The sequence below is a fragment of the Chiloscyllium punctatum genome, chromosome 16 (genome assembly GCF_047496795.1).
Source record: "Chiloscyllium punctatum isolate Juve2018m chromosome 16, sChiPun1.3, whole genome shotgun sequence".
NCBI classification, from domain to species: domain Eukaryota; kingdom Metazoa; phylum Chordata; class Chondrichthyes; order Orectolobiformes; family Hemiscylliidae; genus Chiloscyllium; species Chiloscyllium punctatum.
The window spans coordinates 42157684-42182707 of NC_092754.1; the positions used below are offsets into that span (position 1 = coordinate 42157684).

Sequence of the window (25024 nt, forward strand, 5' to 3'; positions counted from 1 at the left end):
GGAAGTTTTTTTATTTATCCTAGCCAAAACTCTTTTCTCATGATCACTAACCAGTAACAGTGATTGAGAAAAAGCCATGTGTGCATATTTTTCAAAAACAAAACAAAAATAATAATATTTCTTCCACCTCAAATCATCATCTCAGATTGAGTATATTTTTGAAATTAGTTACACATTTATCAATGAATGGAACAAGGGTTAAACTACTCAGATCGAGTTAAAAAGGTACTTTTCTCTTTTATAAATCAACTTACCGCACTGAAACTTTAACTATTTCCCCAAGTCTACCAACCATATACTAACAAAAGGATTAAAGAGTTTTCTTGAGCTTTCTCCTGTCGCCCACTCCGACCAATAGACAACGACATCATGCTGCTTTCCCACATATCCCAACTTTCAAATGTGCGTGCTTTTTAAATACCTAAATGCTAAGCTTTACGTGGGAGAAAGGCTTAAGGTTCAAGTCCTACTATTGTGTTTTGCACCCTGCACTTCACACGTGTTTTCCAAAGCCAGCCAAGTTCAAGCCTTTTTCGATCTGAAAGAAAACAGCACATCAGAGCAACACAGAAGCCAACAGATATCTGCTATATCAGCATTGTACAGAGAACCCTACTCAAAAGATTAGAGCTTAAAAACTCCTTCATACAAATGGCATCTGTTCAAATTATACTTCCTTTAAATTCAGTAAAAATTTTCCAAATATGAAAAATACGTAGTGATTGGCTGTGGAGAAAAGCTTGTTGTAATTCACCTAAACGACAGTAGAATTATATGAGATATTAAATGAATTAGACAACACTAATTCAAATTAGTACAATTATGAAAATAAACTTTGTTTTAAATTACCTACCGTAGGTACCACTTTCTTGTGATTTGAATATGGTTCAAAACTTCATATAAAAATCAAATACCTGCAATCTAAATATTGGCCCCTTTAAGATTTTAATGATTGCCACTCATGTGACCATGCAGTTCTTCCCACGTATTCATAAACTGCATTTTTGATTTTATTCTTATACCTCATCTTTAGAAAGGAGTGGCACTAAGTTAATGTAGCAAAAGTACACAAATAACACCAAAAGATAAAAAGAAATCAGGCTCCACTTTAGGAAGAATTACATTCAAGAAATAGGACAGCACATGGGCAATAATTCGGCCACCCAGAAACAAAGAATGAAGGAGACAAATCTAAAAGGTGGTCACTGAACATGTACACACTTATAAATAAATAACAGCAAAGTGAAAGAAAACTGAATTAGAATTGTAGTTTAATACTGATAGTCATTTGGAACACATCAAGAATTAACCAGTTGCTTTGCCTGGTAAACACATGATTGAAGTACAGTAGTCTTTGCTTCTGTAAATGGGCTCATAATCAGAGGCCTGGACTAGGCCTCTACAGACTCGTGTTTGGATCTCGACGACAAAGCTGGTGTCTATAATTTCGATTCATTTAATTAAGTCTAGAACTTGTAACAGCAATTGTGATCATGAAACTACTGGACTGATTTAAGATTCACAATGAATGAAATCGGACACAGGTGTGATTCCTTAACCTTCTAAATTCTAGAGAATACAGGCCTAATTTGTATAATCTTTCCTCATAACCCAAAACCAGGTTTCACTGTTGTAAACCTACATAGAGACATACAAGAGGGTTAGATAGGGTGGACAGGGAGAGTCTTTTTCCAAGTATGAGAACAGCAAACACGAGGGGACACAACTTTAAAGTGAGGGGAGATAGGTATAAGACAGATGTCAGAGGTAGTTTCTTTACTCAGAGAGTAGTAAGGGTATGGAATGCTTTGCCTGCAACGTTAGTAGATTGGCCAAGTTTAAGTGCATTAAAGTCGTCATTGGACAGGCATATGGAAGTACATGGAATAGTGTAGGTGGGATGGGCTTCAGATTAGTATGACAGGGCGGCGCAACATCGAGGGCCGAAGGGCCTGTACTGCTCTGTAATGTTCTATTGTACTGTCTCAATATATCAGCCCTACAGTGTGGTACCACATATGTTCACCATACTCCAAGTGGAATCTAACCAGCATTTTGTATAATTGCAGCATAACTTCTGCAATCCAGTCCTCTAGTTATAAAGGCTGGCATTTCATTAGTTTTGTTGACTATTTTCTGTACCTGTTCATGACATTTCAAAGATCTATGCACCTGAACCCCCAAGTCTCTCTGGACATCCAATGTATTTAACTTCATACCACCTAGAAAATACCATGATCTATCCTTTTGTATCCAAGATGGATAACCCCATACTTGCTTGCATTGAATGCCATCTGACATAGTTCTGCCTGTGCACTCAACATAAAATTACAAATTGATAAATGGTCATTGTTTACAATTCCACTTAACTTTATGTCATCAGCAAATTTGGATACATAACTTTCTATGCCATTGCCCAAGTCATTAATTAATGTGAATTATTGAGGCCCTAACACAAATCCTTGTGGGATACGACTGGTCACATATTGCATACTTGTGTGCCAACCCTTTTCCAAACATTGTCACCAGCCACTTAACCACTATGAAATCGCTCTCAATTTTCATTTCCCTCAAGGGAACAGCCTCATCTTTACCAATCTACCCACATAAGTTAAGTCTTATACCTGGAATCATTCTTATCAATCTTTCTACACACTTTGAAAAGACTTCTTTATAAAGTGTGATGCTCATTATTGCAACAAAACTCAAACTGAGAATTGAATAAGCAACCACTCAAATCATCACTCAATTGAAAATGAATGAACTTGATAAATAAGGATGAATTGGGGCTCTTGTTACACACTAATAGAGTCCCTACCTCTTGAGCCAGAGGGGGACCAGGTTCAAGCGAGAAGTATGTTACGGCATCTCCATACAGGTTGATATGAAAGCCTTTTACACTGCTGCAACCATGTTGAAGCAAGGCATTCTAAAAAGGACACTAGTGGTAGTAGGAATGGGATATCCACATAGGAATTAGGTAGGTTATGAAAAATTAACGGTAGCAGAATTTAACAAGAAATTAGAAAATGGGTAGTGATGTAATGATGATTGGCAAGCTGACAACCAGCTCTGCTAATGCTAGAATGGGTAACAATGACATCCATTTCTGTCCCATAAGCGAAGCATGTATTAAAGCAGCAGCCTCAGCACTATGGACAGGGGGAACCAAACTGAAAGAGTTCACTGATGGGTACATACAGGTTTGGATGTTGATTTTATATCCTAAAACTTTTGACAGAGATTCAAGGTTGTAACAGTAGAAATAAAACAGATAAGCTCAGTGTAGGAGTAATATTTACAAGGACCAGTGTGACAGCATTTTGGAGAAGTGATCAGTTTAAAAATTACAATAGTGTTGAGATGGCTAAGCTGGCAAAGATGTCACCTTTACAGAGGGGTGCAGGGATGGGGAAAAGACAGAAAGGAATTTGTTTTTCTTATTTATGAATTCACACTAAATGGGCATTGCCTGCTAGGCTAGAATTTATTGTCCATCTTTAAATGCCCTTTAAGGTGATGGTGAATTGAAGCACTCTAGCCTCTTTGTCCACACTGCCATTAGGAATGGAGTTCCAGGATCTCAATGTTGTTCCTTCACAGAAGCTACATAGTCATTCCAAGAGGGTTAATATGCTTCTGGGGAAAGTTGAAAAAGGTGGTGCTCCCAACAATGGTTGCTTTAGTCCTTCTAGGAGGTAGAGGTCATGGCTTAGAAGGGGCTGTCAAAAGCAGAATAGACTTGATGGCCGACTGGCCTAATTCTGCTCCTAAATCTTATTGTCTTCTGTTCAGTACCATTTGCAACTCCTCAGACACTGAAGCAGTTCACATCCAAATGCATGACGACCTGGGAAATAGACATATTTGCGCTGACAAGTGAAAAGTAACTTTCACACCACACAAATGCCAGGCAATGACCAACTGTAACAAGAAAACATCTAAACATTACCTCTTGACATTCATTGTAGACAAGCAGGAGGCTGAAAAAACACAGCAAGCCAGGCAGCAACAGGCGGTGGAGAAGTCAACGTTTCATGGGTAACCCTTCTTCAGGACTGGAGAGTAGATGTAGGGAGAGTTGCAGATAATGGGGGTGGGGGGGGGGCAAGGTGGTGAAGTGGGGGTAGGTGAACACAGGTAGCGGGTATGATCTGTTTGGTCAATGGGAGGAATCCAATTGGTGGCTAGAAGGTCGATAGAGGAATGGAAAGGAAGGGGAGGGGCTGGGAAGGGAGTCAGGTGACGGGAAGAGAGGTTATTTGAAATTGGAGAACTCAGTATCGACTGCCTAAGTGGAAGATGAGATATTGTTCCTATAGTATGCAGTCTGATTCATTGAGGCAATGGAGGAGGCCAAGGATGGCCATGTCAGAAAGGGAGTGGGAAGGGGAATTAAAATGGGTGGTGACTGGGAGTTCATGTTGGCCTCTGTGTGCCCGGCTGAGATGCTTGGCAAAATATTCCCTTCTTTTACATTTGGTCTCCTCAATGTAGAGCTGAAAAGGTGTTGCTGGAAAAGCACAGAATCGACGTGAAAGTCTCATGCCCGAAATGTCGATTCTCCTGCTCCTTGGATTCTGCCTGACCTGCTGTACTTTTCCAGCAACACATTTTCAGCTCTGATCTCCAGCATCTGCAGTCCTCACTTCCTCCTCATGTAGAGAAGACCACATTGGGAGCACTGGACACTGTAAACTAGGTTGGAAGAGAAGTAGGTGAACTTCTGTCTCACCTGGAAGGGCTATTTGGAGCCATGGATAGAGGTGAAGGGGTGATGGGCTGCCAGATTTTGAATCTTTTCCTCTTATTGGGGAAGGTACCTTGGGGTTTGGGGGGTTGGTGGGGAGAATGGCATGAACCAAGTGAACTGTCCTTGCGGTACGCAGAGGGGTCGGGAGGGGAAAATGTTCTTGGTGATGTGGTCTTGTTAGAGTTGCGGAAGTGTTTAAGGGTGATATGTAGAATGTGGAGACTGGTGGGATGGTAGGTGAGGACAAGGAAGACCTTGTCTTTGTTGCCAAGATTACAGTCGTGCTGGAAAAGCAAAGCAGGTCAGGCAGCATCCAAGGAGCAGGAACATTGACGTATCGGGCAGAAGCCCCTCATTCCTGATGAAAGGCTCCTGCCTGAAATATTGATTTTCCTGCTCCTCGAATGCTGTCTGACCTGCTATGTTTTTCCAGCACGGCTCTAATCTTGACTCTGATCTCCATCATCTGCAGACCTCACTTTTGCCCTGTCTTTGTTGTGTTTGGGTGGGGGGGTTGGGGGGAGGGCAGGTTCAGAGCAGTGGAATGGGGAATTGAGGTGGTGTGGTGGATGACATGGAGGGAAAAGCACATTCTTCAATATAGGTGGACATCTGGGATGCATGGGAGTGAAATGTCTCCTCACTTGAGCAGATGCGGCAGAGGTGGAGGAATTGGGAGAATGGGATGGAGTTTTGCAGGATACTGGGTGGGAGGAGATGCAATCCAGGTAATTATAGGAGTCTGTGCGTTTATCATAAAAGGAGACTGGAGAATGTTGCCAGAGATGGAAATGGAGAGGTCAAGAAATGGGAGGGAGGTGTCTGAGACGGACCAAGTGAATTTGTGGGCAGAATGTAAGTTGTGGGTGAAGTCGGTGATCTGCTCTAGTTTAGCCTGGCAGTCGTCGACGTAACAGTGGAAGAGTTGGGATAGAGTGCCTGTGTAGGTACTGAAGAGGGATTGTTCAATGTAGCCGAAAAGAGGCAGGTGTAGCTGGGTAAAACCGAAGACCCATGGCTACCTCCTGGATTTGAAGGAAATGGGAGAAGTTTTGGCGAGGCGGAGGAGGGTATTGGTGGTGGTGGTGGGGTGTCTGGATGGGTCTGTTGGAGAGGAAGAAGCAGATGGCCTGGAGGCTGTCCTTGTTGGGTATGGAGGTGTGTAAGGACTGCACATCCATAGTGCAGATAAAATGCTGGGGGCCAGGGAACTGGAAGGGCATGGTTGGTGTTGTGCTGTTGTGAAGTGCCTGAACCAAGGGGGAACAGGATGGAGTCAAGAAAGGATGAGATGAGTTTGGTGGGGCAGGAGCATGCAGAGACAAGGGATCAACTGGGGTAGTTGGGCTTATGGATCTCGGGGAGCATGTAGAACCGGGCAGTGCAGAGCTGGGAGACTATGAAATTGGAGGCAGTGGATGGGAGATTACCAGAGGCAATGAGGGCACACAGTACAAGTGATTTTGGACTGATGGGTCATGGTGGGGTTGTGATCAAGGGGGAAGTAGGATTGGTGTCAGAGAGTTGGCGTTTGGCCTATGTGACAGAGGTCCATTGTCCAGACTACCAGTGACCTTCCCAGTCACTGTCCATTTTAATTCCCCTTCCCACCTCCTTTCCGACATGACTATCCTTGGCCTCCTCCACTGCCGCAATGAATCAGACCAGAAATTGGAGGAACAATACCTCATTTTCTGCTTGGACAGCCTACAGCCCGGAAGACTCAACAATTTCAAGTAACTTCCCTTCCCATCACCCGACTCCCTTCCAAGCCCCTCCACCTCCATTCCATTCCTCTCATTGACTCTTCCCTCCAGTCACCAACCAGGCTGTACCCTCTACCTGTGTCCACCTATCCCCACCTCACCATCCTGTGCCCCCACCCCCATTATCTGCAGTTCCCCTTCCACCTACACCCTCAGTCCTGAAGAAGGATTACACTCAAAACTTTAACTTCTCCAAACCTGATGCTGGCTGGTTTGCCATATTCTTCCAGCATTTGCAGTCTCTTGGCATTCACTGGCATTACCATCACTGAATCCCTCATGAACAATGTTAATTGACCAGAAACTGAACTGGACTAGCTGTGACTGTGATGAGAAGAACAAGTAACTCTTCTTTGGACTCCCCAGAATCCACCCACCATCTACAAAGCACAAAGTCAGAAGTGTGATAGAACACTTCCCACTGGTATGGATGAAAGCAGCTCCAGCAACACTCAAAAAGCTTGACACCACATTCACTCCCTCCATCACTGATGCTCAGTAGGAACAGTGTATATCATCTACAAGATGCACTGCAGAAATTCACCAAGCCTAGTACCATCTGGAAGGACAGGGCAGCTGTGAGAATACCATCATCTGCGAGTTCCACTTCAAACTGCACAGCATCCAGACTTGGAGATATATTGCTGTTCTTTATGTATTGATAGATCAAAATCCTGGAATACTCTCACTAATGGCACTGCGGGTGAACCTACAGAAAATGAACTTCAATGGTTTAAGAAGGGAGCTCACTGCCACCTTCTCAATGCAAGTAAGAATGGGCAATCAATGCTGCCCAGCCAATAACATCTACATTCCACGAATGAATTGCAAAGAAATCCTAGCCTCTGACCTACGCTTGTAGCTACAATATTTATGCAGCTGGTCCTGTTCAGTTTCTGGTCAAAAGTAACCTTTGAGATCTTGATAGTGCAAATTTCAATGACAGTAGTGCCAAGGAATGTCAAAAGTAAATGGTTTGACTTTCTTTTGGATGTCACCATTTCCGAGCATTTTTGTGCCACGAATGCTGCATGCCACTTATCAATCAGAGTCCAAATTTTGTCACAGATATCTAAAGCACAGAAATGGTTCTACAGTCCATCAAATCTGCACTGGTCAAAAACAAACACCTAACTAATCAAATTTTCCAACACTTGGCCCAGAGCCTTGCAGAAGTCCTCACAGCATTCTTCTTGTACATGGGCATGGCTGCTGCAATATCAAATGAGTCATGAAGAATACTATGCAAGTAATAGTGAACATCCTCAGTTTGGAGTTTATAAACCAAGTGAAGGTAGTTGAGTGTAAGAAATATCCTGAGGAACATTCCCAATAATGTCCTGGGATCAAGATGATGAACCTCGAACAACAATTATTTTCCTTTGTCTTAGGTATGATTCCAACATGTAGAGTTTTTCCAGATTCCCATTGATTCAACATTGCTGGGGCTCCTCAATGCTATAGTCAGTCAAATACTGTCTTGATGTTAACAAAAGTTAATTTCGACTCACCTCTAGAGTTCAGCACTTTGGCCCATGTTTGGAATAAAGTTGTAATGAGGTCAGCAGCTAAGTGGCCCACGCAGAACCTAAACAGAATGCCAATGAGCAGGTTACTGCTGAGTGAGTGCTGTCTCATAGATCTGTGAATGTGTCCTTCCATCTGTGAAAACGCGGTAGCTTTAAGAGGTGTGTTTTATCTTGGTTTCTTTTAGACAGAGATTGGGGAACAGGTACAAGCAGTCTATGAGAAATTTATAAAAAACTGAAACCCTCACAAGTTGTTTAAGTTGGAACAATAGAAGCAGCCTGAGTAGGTGTGGTCATGCTCTCACAGATCCAGGATAGTTTTAGTTAGCTGCCCACTGTTGTTGCTGGGGTCTCAGCAGGGTTGGAAAGCAGTGAATCTCTCCTGGTTGCTACATTCATTCTCTCTCAAAAATGTTGGAATGTTCTTTCCTCTTGGATTGGGGAACTGCATGTTTGATCATCGGTTTTCTGAATTTGCCTTTATGACAAGGATGTGGTTATGGGGCATTATTATATTTGAACAGTTAATTTGTAATAGTTGACAATAGTTTTAAATTTCCCAATAGAATTAAGTTAAGTTATCTTTCTTTTGTTGTTTTTTTAAATTAAAATGCTTGAATAAATTGTATTTTGCTTAGCGTGAAGCAGAATGACCACTCGAATTGCATCTGGAACACAGCACCAGACACTTACCTTTTAAAATAAGAAATAGGTACAGTCTAGGCTACTTTCTAAATATACTTTGAGAAGGTCTGGTCTGGTCCAAAACAAATTGGAGACTCTTAACATGATCAAAATCCCTAATTCCAGGTGGAGTGTAGGATTATTGGACTCAAAGGCAGCGAGTGGTAAGTGTTAGCAATTTTGTTTCAGGTATTGAATTCAGTTGGATGACAGAGCGTGTGGCTTGTGTAGTAATGGCTCTTGCAGTCACTGTTAGTTATTAAGGCATGGAAGAAGTCATTTTGGGGGTTTTACAGGAAACAAGCAAGGCAAGGCTTCAAGAATTCACAGACCAGCTGGAGTTGGGGTTGCTTTTGTCAGTGTGCAAGGGAAGCTAATTGCAGCAATAGTTTGCCATGTATGACTGCCAGAAATGACATCGCAATCTTTCAAAATGGCTAAAGTTCAGTTGCAAATGAAGCAGTTTGAAATAGAGGAAAAGGAAACAGAAAAGGAAATCAAACAGTTTGAATTTGAAAGCAGGAGAGAGAGAAGACAGGGAGAGAAACAAAAAGAGAAAGATAGATAAGAAAAGCAGAAAGGGACAGAGTTTGAACTTCAGAAGGTGGCAATTAGAAAGGAAAGTTTGCCTAAAAAAGGGCAGGGCTGAATGTAGAAGGTAGGATTGGTGAAGAGGAAAGTGATGATAAGCAAACCCATCAAAGACAAAGGCAGCATTGCCTAAATTGCCGAGAAGGATTGAGAAGACACTTTCATTTCATTTGTGAAAGTAGCTAAACAAATGAAATAGCCGGTGACCATGTGGGTCTTGATTATCCAAACAGAATTGGTAGGTAGAGCTAGTGAGAAACTTGTATCACTATCAGAGGAGATATCTGGGGAGTATATTGAAGTGAAAAATGCCATCTTAAGTGCATATGAGCTAGTACCAGGAGCCTACAGACAACATCTTAGGAATTTAAGAAGGGACCCTGGTCAAACGTACATTAAACTTGAAAGGATCAAACAAAATAATTTTGATAGGTGGAGAAGGGCATTGAAAATAGATTAAATATATCATGCTCTTAGAAGGACAATTATTTTAGAAGGACAAAAATTCACTTCCTGATGCAGTGAGAACTCATGTGGGAGAGCAGAGTTAATACTGCAAGATTAGCAATGGAAATGGCAGCGGATGATGAGTTAGCTCGTAAATCAAAGTTTGGCTGCTGATATCAATTTCAGTCTGCGCAGGACAGAAATTGGGGAAAAGAGAAATCCTCAGGTAGTTAGGGAAAAGGAGATCACATTGTAAGCTATCTTGACTATCTTCGAAGTAAGTAGGAATCCCATGATGGGGAAAAGAGAAATAAAAGAGTTGAGGTATTTTCAAAAAGTTGCAGTGGTGTTGGTTTAGAAAAAGCACTGGAAAGATGGATGCGGGAAAACAGGATACGCCCATGAATTTTGTTCAAGTGGTAAAGGAAATCACAGTGGAAGCTAAAAAGCTGCACCAGAATGTGTAATCTGGTTAGGGTTTGGTTGAGAAGAAAGTGCCAGATCTCTTTAAAGAATTTACTTGCTTGGATAAGGTTTACTATATATACCAGGAGGAGCAGGTAAAGAAATTATGGGAGCATATTAATCTCTAATGGGGAGAGATGAAAAGGTATGCAATTCAGAAGGAATACTGCCAGAAGAGGTGGTAATATGCGGAAATCATGGTGAGAAGAACAGTGTTCCATTATATCAAGTGAGATTGGAAAGTCCAGTGAAAAGTTCTAGAGTGAAGGTAAGAGTAAAGGCAAAAGTCTCCGTTCCAGGAATACAGTTTCTCCTTGATAAGGATATAGCTGGATCACAGGTGGGAGTGATGCCTCCTGTGGTTGAAAAGCCAGTGGAAATCAAGCAATTGAGGTATTACAGTAAGTGTAGCCTATGATTTTCCTGACTGTGAGAGAACAAGATCATAAAGCCACGGCTGACACAGGAAGAGAAATCAAAGAATAAAGATAAGGAAGGTGAAGTGTAATTATCTGAGACTACGTTTGAACAGATGGTTGAGAAAAAAGAAAACAAAAACAAGTGGAGGTCAAAGTGGATATTTTTACTTCAGAAAAATTAACGGAATTATAACAGAAATATGAAATACTAAAGAAATTTGTATCAAAAAGAATACACCGAAGAATCGGAGTTAATCCATCATTTAGATATAGGAAATGCTGTTCCACTTAAGCAACATCCAATTAACTCTCTAAAGTGGCACAGGTTCAAAAACAGATTAAATGCACACTCAATATAATCGAAGTGAATTACAATGACTGGAGCTCACCCATAGTAATGATACCAAAACCAGATGGTACCCAACAATTATTTGTGGAGTGTTGCAAAGTCAATGCAGTTGCAAAGTCTGATTCATATCATTTTTCACATTTGGAAGACTGTATTCAGAAGGTGGAACAAGCACGCTATATTTCTAAGTTGAACTTACTCAAAGTATACTGGCATGTACCTGTATCAGAGAGAAAAGAATTTCGGCTTTTGTGACACCGAATGGACTGTACAGTTTTAAATTCATGCTATTTGATATGAAAAATAATTGAATGATCAGCAACAGAAATATTCTATGATTCAGGAGACCTTGAGCTTAGTGCTGGCATTACAATATTTATATTGCCAGTAATGTGTCTGAGACAATTGTATATACTGATTATAATGCCTTAAAGCTTTGAGAAATTTAAGGACAAAAATTCCAGACTATTCAGATGGAGCTTATTATTGCAGCTATTCAATTTGAAAATTATACACATGTGTCAGGACAAGAAAACATAATTTGGAACAGAGTTGAGGAGGAACTTCTTCAGCCAAAAGGGCAATGAACCTATGGAACTCACTGCCCAGTGAAGTAGTTCAGGTTACCTCATTGGACATTATTAAGGCAAAGATAGATTTTTGAACAGTCAAGGAAGTAAGGGTTATGGTGAGTGGGCAGGTAAGTGGAGCGGAGTCAAGAAAATGATCATCCATGATCTTATTGAATGGTAGAGCAGGTTCAATGGGCCAGTTGGCCTACTCCTGCTCCTATGTTCTTGCCGATGTGTTGTTGTAACAGGGTGAAGGAAGACGATGGCATTCAGTGGTAGGAAGAAAAGGACTAAAACAGACTGTAGTAGTGCATGTTTGCATACTTAAGAGTCAGTGTAATGTGTATATATTGTTCAGTATTAATAGCATAAGACTAAAGGTTTTGAAAAATGAAGCCATCTTTATATATTGATAGGCTTCTTTTAAAGGGGAAGGAGAGGTGTGACAATGTTGTGGCTTTCAAGAGGTGTATTTTGTCCGGGTTTCCTTGACAGAGAGACTGGGGGACAGGTGTCGAACAGTCCATGAGAAGATAACAGAGTTGTGAAGCTTGGGGTTTGATTTTAAATTGGAACAAAATAAGCAGCCTGAATGGGTGTGGTCAATCTCTCAGATGTTTTGTTAGCTTTCCACTGTTGTTGCTAGGGTCTCAGCAGGGTTGGAAAGCAGTGAATCTCTCCTGGCTGCTACACTCTTTTTCTCAGAATTGTCTTATGATGATCTTTCTTCCTGGATTGAAGAATTGCATGTGAGACAATCTGTTTTCTGAACTTGCCTTTTTGTAAGGGCGTAGTTATGGGATGTTACTACATTGGGCAATTAATTAGTAATAGTTATGGTATCTATTATTCCACTCAACTTTCAAATAGAGTTACAATATTCCAAGTTCTTCTTTCCTTAGCTGTATTTTAACTGTAGTGTTTGAATAAATTGCTGCCAGATAGATGGACCAAATGAAATGCATATGGAACAGAGCACTTTACATTTACCTTCAAAATCAGAAAAAGTAAGGATATAGGCTATTTCCTTAACATATTTTGAGGGGGTCTGATCTAGTCCATAACACATCACTTTCCTGATCATTCAGTGTAGGCTGGTGGAACAACAGTTAGATATATCCTACACTGTACGGACAAGGCGTACTTTGACAATTCTTCATATTTCTGGGCTGATGGACATACTACCATAAGATGTTTTGTGGCACAATTAGTTCTGGAGCAAGTCTTCAGTAATTTTGTTGAATGTTGTCATGGCCCATAGCCTTTGCACTATTCAGTATTCACAGCAGTTTCTTGATACCACGCGTTGTGAACTGACTTGGCTGAAGACTGATAACTGTGGTGCTGGGAATCTCAGCGCGAGTTGAATGTGTGTTGCTGGAAAAGCACAGCAGGTCAGGCAGCCGAGGAGCAGGGGGGAAAAAAAATGTACAAAAAAAAAGAATCAACATTTCGGGCCAGAGCCCTTAATCAGGAATTCTTGATAAAGGGCTCTGGCTCGAACTGTTGATTTTCCTAGTCCTCGGATGCTGCCTGACCTACTGTGCTTTTCCAGCAACACACTCTCGATTCTGATCGCCAGCATCTGCAAACCTCACTTTCTCCTAGTTGCTCTCATAGCAAGGTCCACCAAGATGAGAAATTTAAAAATAAATGCATTGATGGACCTGGAGCCAATGTAGACAGTGAATTGATGAGCAAAAAGATGCAGCACATGTAGGATACAGGCTTTGGAGTTTTGAAAGGGTTCAAAGTTCTAGACAGTGGAATATGGGTGGCTAGTGAGTAGAGTATTAAGAACAATGTGGATTGGAACTAAGGCAGAGTCGAGTGTTCCAGCAGCATATGGACTGAAGTTGGGCAAGAGGTGGAGATAGGCAGTCATTCTAATGCAGAAAGTGGAAGTTAAGAGCTTGCTGAAAATCAAAAACAATGTCTTGGTTGTGAACAATTGGTTTTAATCCTGAAAAGGGGGTCAGTCAGGGAAGAGAACTAGTGCCCACAGAATGGATTTTGGGGCAGTGGCTGAACTCAGTGACTTCTTTCCCATGATTAACTAGAAGAAATTTTCATTCATTAAGAACTGGATATCTGACAAACAAACAATGGAGGCCATAGAGGGGTTGAGAGAATTGATGGTGACACTGAGTTGTGAATTTTCAATATACAGGTGGTATTTGATGTCTCTTTAGATTGTTGAGGGGGCAGTAATTTGAAGGGAAACAGGATAAGGCCAAACAATAATCAGTAGAGTGTTCAAAGATAAGGTGTCAGGGAGGTAAGTAATGTCTCTTTATTTAGGAAGGCAAGGAACAGGAGTAGAATATTCTATTCCTGAATTCTACTTCAATTAGCTTATTGTTCCAATTATTCCTCTCTTCTCTATCTCTTTACACCCTTCCCTATCAAAAGCTTACTTAATCACCAAATTTGAAAAGCACCAAAATAAAAATAAATGACTAAAGGCAGGGTTTTGTTAAATCCAGTCAGCAATACAAGCCTAGTATTTAGCCTGAAGGTGAGATTTGTGCTGCAGTGGAGGTGGTTACTGGGATAGTTTGTTGGTCCTGAAGAAAGCATCCTCTTCCTGGCCTACAAGCAGCTTTCACCCACAAGCTTAGGTAATCCACAACACACCCTCAATGAGCCATGTTCTAATACACACTGTCTCTTTCCCTTTATCAGTCAGGTATGTTCCAATCCGCTTGCACTGCTACCAGCCAACCTCAACGCAATAATGCCTCCTCTCCTGTGGTCAAATGAAGTGTTCCATGAAAGTAAAACAAACGCTCAGTTGGAATCTATCCAGGATGGTTATTTCACCTGTACAACATCACCTTTAATGCAAATCTGAAACCACAAGGTTTTCATTCACTGCGGAGTTACTTTCAAAGATTAGATTACTTACAGTGTGGAAACAGGCCCTTCGGCCCAACAAGTCCACACCGCCCCGCCGAAGTGCAACCCACCCATACCCCTACATCTACCCCTTACCTAGCACTACGGGCAATTTAGCATGGCCAATTCACCTGACCTGCACATCTTTGGACTGTGGGAGGAAACCGGAGCACCCGGAGGAAACCCACGCAGACACGGGGAGAACGTGCAAACTCCACACAGACAGTCGCCTGAGGCGGGAATTGAACCCGGGTCTCTGGCGCTGTGAGGCAGCAGTGCTAACCACTGTGCCACCGTGCCGCCCACGGTTTTTATTTAAAATGTCAAAGTGATGTTTTATTGAGTGTGCATGACATGCTAATGTATTTGAAAAGGATTTCCAGTGAGGAGCTCAATTTGCTTCTATCTACTGCAACCTTAACTCCCTAAGAGTCTCTGGTCATCAGTTCGGAATGCCAATCAAGTATGGGATATCACCACATTGAAGATGGGAAACATTTCACTCGCAATGGGCACTTAAGGGAGTGTGCTGGGAAAGACGATGCAGCTCTGTATTTAAAAAAATTCTTTTAGATGAGAGAAGTCTGGAAATATTGGGGTGGACAAGGTGGAAAAGCTAAGTCTCAAAGAAGCCTTCACCTAACACTACGGGCAATTTCTGGATTGTGGGAGGAAACTGGAGCACGCGGATGAAACCCACGCAGACACGGGGAAAATGTGCAAACTTCACACAGACAGTCGCCTGAGGTGGGAATTGAACCCGGGTCTCTGGTGCTGTGAGGCAGCAGTGCTAACCACTGTGCCACCGTGCTGCCCACGGTTTTGTGAAATAGACTGCTATTGACTTAGAATTATAGGTCACTACACATGAACTCACAAATAGGACTGTCCTTTCTCCCTTTTAAGCTCTCCCCGCACCACTCTTGCCAATAGCTGATATGCTACTTGCTCACTGGCATCTGCCAACAATGCTCATTGGTACAGTTGCTGTTTGCTAGGAGTTCTGCAAGAGACCTGGGGCACCTCCTTGTTCACTAACAGCTGTCTGCTGGGAAGTACCTTCTCTCTGCTCAACAACAAACATGTTTAAAACATATGTAATATTGAATAGACAATTCCTAAACCTTTCCAAATCATGACAGCAATTTCAATTTTATAGAACTAAAATTGTCAGTGGATCTCTTTACAGTGAATACGTGCCAATGACGATAGTTTAACTAAGGTCCTCTGTTTCATTCATCTAGTACATTTTAAACAGCTAATTTTTTTATGTCAGATGAAAAAAAAATGCAAAGCCAGATATCACAAATATGGTGGGCGGCACGGTGACACAGTGGTTAGTGCTGCTGCCTCACAGCGCCAGAGACCCGGGTTCAATTCCCGCCTCAGGCGACTGACTGTGTGGAGTTTGCACGTTCTCCCCGTGTCTGCGTGGGTTTCCTCTGGGTGCTCCGGTTTCCTCCCACAGTCCAAAGATGTGCAGGTCAGGTGAATTGGCCATGCTAAATTGCCCGTAGTGTTAGGTAAGGGGTAAATGTAGGGGTATGGGTGGGTTGCGCTTCGGCGGGTCGGTGAGGACTTGTTGGGTCGAAAGGCCTGTTTCCACACTGTAATGAAATCTAATCTAAAAATCTAATCTAATATAAAAATGTTCTACTACATAATTTAAATATAATTAAAAGCTATACAGTTTCCAAAAATGTTCATTTTTCAGGGTTCAATTTTTCAGACAGCCAAGGAACAAGGTGACAGTGTGTAAAATTGGGCATCATGCTATGGGTACCTTTTTACATGCGACTCCAGCAGCAGGAAGAGAACCTTCTTACCCCAACACCACATTACCAGCAGACCAGTAAAGTCAGGAGGCCCACCCACCTGCCAATTTTAGCATTATGTGGCACTATACTCCTAACTACCTAATGAACAATGACAATGTGAGGGCTTCCTTCTGCCAACACAGAGATAAATACTGAGAGGACTTCACCTTAGAATAAAGTCTTGTAATTTTCATGGTTTTGTTTGGTGGCCAGGCAAGGGAAAAAGAACTTTTACGCCCACTGGAGAATTCCCACACCATCAAGGTCTTCCCACCCTTACATTTCCCCATCTTACCTGCTCTGTTCAGCATGGACATCCATACCCCTCACTCTTATAATCTTGGCAATAAGCACATCCCCCATAACTTCATCTTCATCTTGGAAACTGGCTCCCTCAACAATTTCTGTTGGGATTTGGATGCAGTTCAAGCAGTGGCCAGCATTCCTAATGGTGCTGCTGGGACCAGAGATTCAATCAGCGGAAAGGTCTTGGAGGTGGGAGATACTCACCAGATAAGGATGGAAGACTGGCCTCAACCCTACTAATCTGTTTGGAAGCAAAAAAAAACTGCAGAAGCTGGAATCTATGGTAGAGAAGCAAGAGGCTGGAAGAACCCAGCAAGCCAGGCAGCATCAGAAGGTGGAGAAGTTGATGCATCGGGTGTAACCCTTCCTCAGGACTGGGGTGGGTGGAAGGGGAGCTGCAGATAAAGGGGGCGGTGGGGTCAGGTGAAAACAGGTAGCGGGTACGATCTGGTTGGTCAATGGGAGGAATGAATCTGGTAGATGGCTGGGAGGAGTGGCGGTGGTGGGGGGGCTGTGAAGGGTGTTATGAGAAGTGATGGGAAGTTATTTGAAATTGGAGAACTCAATATTGAGTCCTCCTGGTTGTAGGCTGCCCAGGCAGAAGATGAGGTGTCGTTCATCCAATTGCGTTTTGGTTCATTGTGGCAATGGAGCAGGCCAAGGATCGTCATGTTGGAAAGGGAGTGAGAAGGGGGATTAAAATGGGCGGTGACTGGGAGGTCACTGCAGGGCTGGCCGAGATACTTGCCGAACAACCAGGCCTCCCAGTCATAGTCTATTTTAATTCCCCTTCCTTTTCCAACATGACCACCCTTAGCCTCCTTCGTTGGCACAACGAACCCAAACTGCAATTTGGAGGAATACCACCTCATCTTCCACCTGGGCAGCCTACAGCCTGGAGGACTCAACATTGAGTTCTCCAATTTTAAATAACTTCCCTTCCCCCAACACCCTTCCAAGTCCCTCCCCCTCCCCCTCCCATCCACTCCTCCCACCTAGTGGATTTATTCCTCCCATTGACCAACCAGATCATACCCTCTACCTGTCTTCACTTATCCCCACTTCACCACCATCCCTCTCCCCCCCCCCCCCCCCAATCAACCCCCCTTCAATCAGCTCCCCTTCCACCACCTCCAGTCCTGAAGAAGGATTGTCTCCACCTCCTGTTGCTGCCTGGCTTGTTGTGTTCTTCCAGCCTCCTGCTTGTCAACCCTATTGATGGCCTGATAGTTGCGAAGAAGTTGGAAGGTGAGCCAAAGACTGAATCTGCAAGTTCTCACTTTTACTCTGTGGTAGGGAAAGAAGTGGGCAGGGGCTCCACCTCCATACGCTTCAATACATTTGTTAACATCAAACTCCCATTTAGAGTTAATAATTGATCTTGCATCAATTGCTATTGGTGGAACTATTCCAAACTCCTACTGCCTTTTGAATTTAGGGATCTCCTAATGTGATGATACTGTGGCTTTAAGAGGCGTACTTTGTCCTCATTTTACTTTGAAGAGAGATGGTAAGGGAGACTTGCTGAGCAGTATATCAGAGCCACTAGAGTAAACAGCTTGTGAGGCATGGTTTTTTAAAAATAGCTTGAATAGGTGTGGTCAAGCTTCCAAAACAAAATGGAATTTTTAGTTTTACCTTTCAGCAGTTGCTTCTGGGTTCTGTGGAAGCTATTTTTCCCCTCCTCTTGGTTACAGCCAAAAGCTGGGGGTTATCTTCCTGATAATGAAGTTATCTGTGAGACAACCTGTTTTCTGAATTTGCCTTTCGCTCAGGGTATGTTTATAGGATGTTGCTGGATTGGAACAGTTAAATAGTAATAGTTATTGTACTTATTATTCTGTTAAGTTTTCCAATAAAGTTATTCCAATTTCTTCTTTCTTCTGTTGTGTATATTAACTATATAGTGGATGAAAAATAAAGTGTGTTTTGCTTTAAATCTGGTGGTGTGACAAAACAAATTGCATCTGGAAAACAACGTCTTACATTTACCTTTTGAAATAGGGAAAAAGCAGCATCTAGTTTATCTTCTGATATTTTGAAAGGGTTGGCCTGGTCCATAACAAGTTGGGAATTCTGGTAGGATTAAAATCTTTAATTTCAGAATGAATTTAGGGTTATTGGGTTAACTCAAACAGGAGTGCTAAGTGGGGAGTGATAAGTGTTACTGTCTTTTATTTTGGGTGTTGAATTCAGTTGGTTTAAACAGGGTGTGCTTTGTGTAGTAATGGCTCTTTCGGTTACTAAGTTTCCTGGGGGTGGAAGAGGTCACTTTGGAAACTTTACAGTATTTTTGGAATTGGCAAACATGCAGGAGTTGGGTGATCTGTGTCGGTGAGGAAAGGGGAGGCAGTTGTAGCAATTGCACAGTATTTACAATTGCCAGGAATACCATCAGAACATTTGGAAATGACAAAGTCAATTGAAAATGAAGCAGCATGAAGATGAAAAGGAAATGAAACAGTTTGAGTTATGATTAAAAGCAGAAAGTGAGAAAGAGTTTGAACTTCAGAAGTTAGCATATAGAGAGGAAAGTCAATGTAAAAGGGTGTAGGTGATGGTAGAAGTTAGGCTTAATGAGGAAGATAACAATCAGGACCAAACCCATTGTACCTGATGGAGATCTGCTAAATATATCTGTGTTGCTCAAGTTCGACAAGAAGGATGTAGAAGCTTTTTTTTCCATTTCATTTGAGAAAGTGGCTAAACAAATAAAATGGCCACTAACCATGTGGGTATTGTTATCCAAACAAAATTGGTAGGTAGATCTAGTGAGGTATTCATATCATTATCGGAGGAGGTATCTATGGAGTATAAGGAGGTGAAAAATGCCATCTTAAGTGTATAAGAGTTAGTACCAGAAGCCTACAGACAACGTATCAGGAATCTAAAGAGGGACCCTGGTCAAACTCACATTGAGTTTGAAAGGATCAAACAAAGTAATTTTGAAAAGTGGAGAAGGGCATTGAAAACAGATCAAACATATGACTCCCTTAGAGAGATGGTTATTTTGGAGGAGTTCAAAAATTCACTTCCTGAAGTAGTGAGAAGTCATGTGGAAGAGCAAGAGAGTTAGAACTGCAAGATTAGCAGCAGAAATGGTAGTGGATTAGGAGTTGGTTCATAAATCAAAGTTTGGTTGCTGATATCAATTTCAGTCTGTGCAGGTGAGAAATTGGGAAAATGAGAAATCCTCAGGTGATAAGGGAAAAGGAGATAGTGAAGGTAGTAAAGATAATTTACCACGGTAAAATGGAAACTCATGAATGGGAAAGAAATAAAAAAAGTCTTGATTGTCTTCACTGCAATAAAGTATGCCACATGAAGTCACAGTGCTGGTGGTTTACCAAAAGCATTGGAAAGATGGATGTGAGAAAACAGGATAAGCCAGTGAATTTTGTTAAAGTGGTAAAGGAAAGCATAGTGGAAGCTAAAAAAGGTATACCAGAAGAAAGTGCCAGATCTCTTTAAAAAATGTACTTGCGAGGGTAAAGTTTACTCATGTATACCAGGAACAGGTAAAGAAATTCAAATTTTACAGATATAGGTGCAAGCCAGTATCTGATGGGGAGAGATGAGGAGGTATGTAATTCACAAGTAGTATTGCCAGAAAAGGTAGTAATATGTGGAACTCATGGGGAGTTGCTTGCAGTGCTGGGTGATCCTTTAAAAGCAAGGTTTAAATCGGCCTTATCAAATCAAAAGGAAATTGAGTGAGGCGAATTATTTGATAAGAATGCCAGATCAAAAGAAATCTCAGAGCCTGTCATGTGAACATGCTCAAAAGGCATTTTGATAGGGAAGAAAAGCAAGAGGAGAATGTGTTGCTGGCTACAACACTGAGTGAAGAACTAAATTCAGATGATTCTGAATTGGACATTCCACAAATTAAATTGAATGAAGACAATGTTCTCAAACTGGAATAAATTACTGAGTTACCTTCCAGAATAAAACTGAAATGACCTGAAAGTTATTACAATCACATCGGGAGATATGTGGGAATAAGCTGGGAAGTATTAATTTAATTACAAATGACATAGGAAGTGCTGTTCCAATTAAGCAACATCTTTATAGAGACTTAACTTTCTAAAGTTGGCATAGGTTCAAAAAAAGGGATTGAACATGTGCTCAAAGACTACATAATTGAAATGAGTTGCAACCAATGGAGCTCACCAATAGTGATGGTGCCAAAACTTGATGATACCTAATAATTGTGTGTGGACTACCTCAGTCAATGCAGTTAAAAAATCTGATTCATGCTGTATTCCACATCCAGAAGACTATATTGAGAAGGTGGGACAAAAGAAAAACTTTTATTTCTAAGTTGGACTGAAACAGACGATACTGGCAGGCAACTTTATTTGTAACAGTGAAAACAACTTTGGCTTTCATGACACCGAACAGACTGTACCAGTTTAAAGTAATGCCATTTTGTCTGAAAATGCACCAGCCACATTTTAAAGACGAACCAATAAAGCAATTCTGGGATTACCTAACTGTGTGGTGTACATCAACAACTTGTTTTTTTTTTTAAAAGTCACACATGGAAGGAACATATGCCGCATTTATAGAAATTGTTCGATCGACTTTGGGAAGCGGGCTGGGTGATAAACCTGGCTAAGAGTTTGCTCGCAAAAGCCCAAATAATGTTCCTGGGCCACATAGGGACATTGACAGATGGTCCAACAAGATGCGAAAATAAACGTTAGTGGGGAGCTTCCGATACAGTCGATGAAGTGGGCAACTATAGTTCCTGGGATTGAGTACATTTGTTTTCAGAAGTTTGTACTGAATTTTAGCACTTGCTCCACTGAGTGACTTATTGTAGAAGTGCATGAAATATCAATGGATGGAGGACTGTCCAAAGGCATTTGATAGCCTGAAACCTGTGTTAATCACTGCCCCAGTGTTAGCCACACCTAATTATGTAAAGTAATAAAGAGCCTATCGATGAGTGATGTAGGTGTCAGCACTGTACTCTGGCAAGATGAGGAGAAGATAGAAAGACTTACTGGGCATTTCTCCAGAAAATTGAATAATCAGTAGATGGTGTTAGTGTTGCAACATTCCAACAGTTATATTGCCAGTAATTTGTCCGAGACAATCGTATATAGTGACTATAACCTTACAGTTTTTGGAGACATTTAAGAACAAAAATTTCAGACTGTTTAAATGGAAATTATTGTAGCCATTCAATTTGAAAATTATACATGGCAGGACAAGATAATGCCAATGCAATATTGTGACTCTGATGAAGAAAGACACAGGCATCCAGAGGCAGGGAAAATAATAGACTGAAATAGACTGGAGTAATCAATGCTTCATGTAATGCATACGCATTGTATGCTAGTAGTGCAAATCATAAGTTTTTAAAAACAAAGCCAAATTTGTATACTAATGTATTTTTTCTAAAAAGGTGTGATGATACTGTGGCTTTAAGGAGTTATATTTTGCCCTTTTTTTTGATAAAGAAAAAGGAGAAATTTTAAAAGCAAAGCTGGAGAGCAGTCTATAGCAACCACTAGAATGAACAGCTTCGGAGGCCTTGGGGATACAAAAATGTTGGAACAGAAGCAGTCTAAATGGGTGTGGTCAAGCTCCCACAGAACCAGGAGTGTTTTAAAATCTTTTAGCAGTCGCTGTTGGGGTCTTTAAGTGGAAGCTATTTTTTCCCCCTTTCAGTTACAGCCAAAAGCTGGGGATTCTCTTCCTACCACTGGAGTTGCATGTGAAACGACCTGTTTTCTGAATTTGCCTATTGGAACAAATAATTAGTGTATCTAGTAATCTGCTAAGTTTTCCAATAGAGTTAAGGTATTCCAATTCCTTCTTTCTTTTGTAGTATTTAATTATAATTGATGAATACAGTGTGATTTGCTTTAAATCTGGTATTTTAACCAACTGAATTGCATCTGGAACACAACATTTACCTTGAAATTAAGAAAGTTACGGTCTAGACCATCTTCTGATTATTTTGAGGTGGTTTGGTCTGGGCCATAACACTAATTTCACTCCTGAAACATCCATTCTAATTCTTAAGACTATTTTCTAGTCCTAGATTTTAATCAGCATTAATAGTTTGTTTCTATCTAGTCAACTAGTTTCCTTTTAACATTGCAAAAGCTTTGAATCTCTCAACTTTATAAATTCCTGGGAATTCCATCCAGTTTGTGCAAAATTTCCTCATAAGTGACTCTTGGATATAGTTATCATTCAACTCAAGGCCTATATACACACACACGAGGAATGACTGAGTGCTTCAACTGAGGGGCATAGACAGGGGTAGGCAGAAAGGAACTCTTCCTCTTGGTGAATGGAGAAATGACCATTGGGTATAGATTTAAAGTAAGGGGCAGGACATTTAGAGAGGATACAAGGAGAAAATGTTTTCATCCATAGGGTGGTGGGAATCTGGAACTCACTGCCTGTAAGGAAGGTAGAAGCTCTCATAACATTTAAAAAGTATTTAGATATATGCTTTGGCCTTGCAAGTGCTCAAAAGTAAGCTGAAATAATTGGGTGCCCAGAAAACTCTGTGGGCTTTTTCTGTGCTGTAGATCTCAATGACTGTAGGTGTAATGCAACCATGGCTTTGTACAGCTGTATGAGGGCTTCTTCCTCCTGTTCTTTGACTTTTAGATGTAAAGGCCAGAATTACATTAGTATTTGGTTTTTTTTCCTGTACATGACATTTTAATGATCAATGCACCTCGACCTCTTTGGAGTTTAGGGTGTAGGTTTGTTCGCTGAGCTGTAGGTTTGATATCCAGACGTTTCATTACCTGGCTAGGTAACATCATCAGTGGCGATCTCCAAGTGAAGCGAAGTGGTTGTCTCCTGCTTTCTATTTGTTTGTCCTGGATGGGCTTCCTGGGGTTTGTGGTGATGTCATTTTCTGTTTGTTTTCAGAGGGGTTGATAGATGGCATCTAGATCTGTGTGTGTTTGCTTATGGCGTTGTGGTTGGAATTCTCTGGCATGTCTTTGTTTAGCCTGTTCCAGGATAGATGTGTTGTCCCAGTTGAAATGGTGTTTTTTTTTTCATCCATGTGTGGGGCTACTGGTGTTCGTGTATCCTGGTGGCTAACTTTCTTCCTGTTTGTCCTATGTAGTATTTGTGGCAGTCCTTGCATGGAATTTTGTAGATGACATTGGTTTTGTCCATGGGTTGTACTGGGTCTTTTTAAGTTTGTTTGTTAGTGGGTTTGTGTGCTACTAGGATTCCAAGGGGTCTTAGTTGTCTGGCTGTCATTTCTGGAAGACAGCTAACTGTCCGTATCCATGAACACCAACTAGCCACGAATCGACACGACCAGCTATCATTAGTAGCCACACACACAGATGACAAGCAACATTAATTCGACTGGGACAACACTACTATTATAGGGCAAGCCAAACAGAACAGCCAGGGAATTCCTAGAGGCATGGCACTCATCCATAGATTCAATCAATAAGCACATCGACTTGGACCCAATATACCAGCCACTGCAGCAGACAGCTGGAACTGACAACCGGAAGCGGCAGAGACAAATCACTATAAATGCCGGAGGAAACATCACAGAAGCACTTCACAGGAGGCTCCCAAGCACTGAGGATGTCACCTAAATAGGGGACGAAATGTCTGCAACACATTCCCAGCTCGGCAAACAGAACCACAACAACAAACTATAACTTGAACATGACACTATTTTTCTTCTACTCTCTGAACAGCAAACATTCAAAAGTCTAAGAATTGACTTAGGTGTGTTAGTGAACACAGTATTACAAACATGCCATCAGCAACAATTGTCATTAACTTAGGTATTCTGTTTTCTCTCGCGAGTTATTTCTAATATACTAATGTTATTAGCATTCATTATTCGGAACACAAACATTTTGTCACCACTTGGTGTTAAAAATGTACAACAAAATAATGCTTCTTCAAACATTTGGCTGAATGATTCTAGCTCTTCAAAGTAAATATAATTCTTTCAAAGGGATGGAAATTATCATGGTCACACTTCTTACATGTTTATTCTTTTTACTGAGACTAGAAACTGGCACTGCTGACTTTTGCTGAATATACCAACCAATTAATGCCAACACAAGAACACATTTATTTAAAAATGGAGCTTTATGAAAATAGATTCTGCAATAAAATCCTAGCAATATTAAGCAAATACAAGAATATAAAATCTATGTAACTTTTACACAGTATCATTTTTGTTATCATTCACTTCTGCTTGGTTTGAACATGAAGACAATTTGGGGAGTGGAGAGCTGTGGGGAGAGAATCAATATTAGTATAGCCACTCACGTCATTTGAAAGATTACTTTTTTTCCCAGAGTTTTAAAATGTTACATTTCATTTCAAATGGAAAAGCCATTCTTCAAATGCAAGAATCACACTACTATTGAGATTCACTTTGTTGCATTTTTCTTATACCAAC

General features: G+C 41.2%; 1 protein-coding gene across 4 annotated transcripts in view; it reads right to left on the reverse strand.

Annotated features, from left to right (window-relative positions):
- Window positions 1-25024, reverse strand: part of tmem269 (transmembrane protein 269) — an 84110-nt gene that overhangs the window by 36535 nt on the left and 22551 nt on the right. For 2 of the 4 annotated variants that reach the window (XM_072586817.1, XM_072586818.1), the window contains exon 3: window positions 422-538. The exons of the other annotated variants lie outside the window; for them this stretch is intronic. The gene's annotated coding sequence lies outside the window, so the exon portion shown is untranslated. The remainder of the gene's footprint in view (window positions 1-421; window positions 539-25024) is intronic. 4 annotated transcript variants of the gene reach the window in all.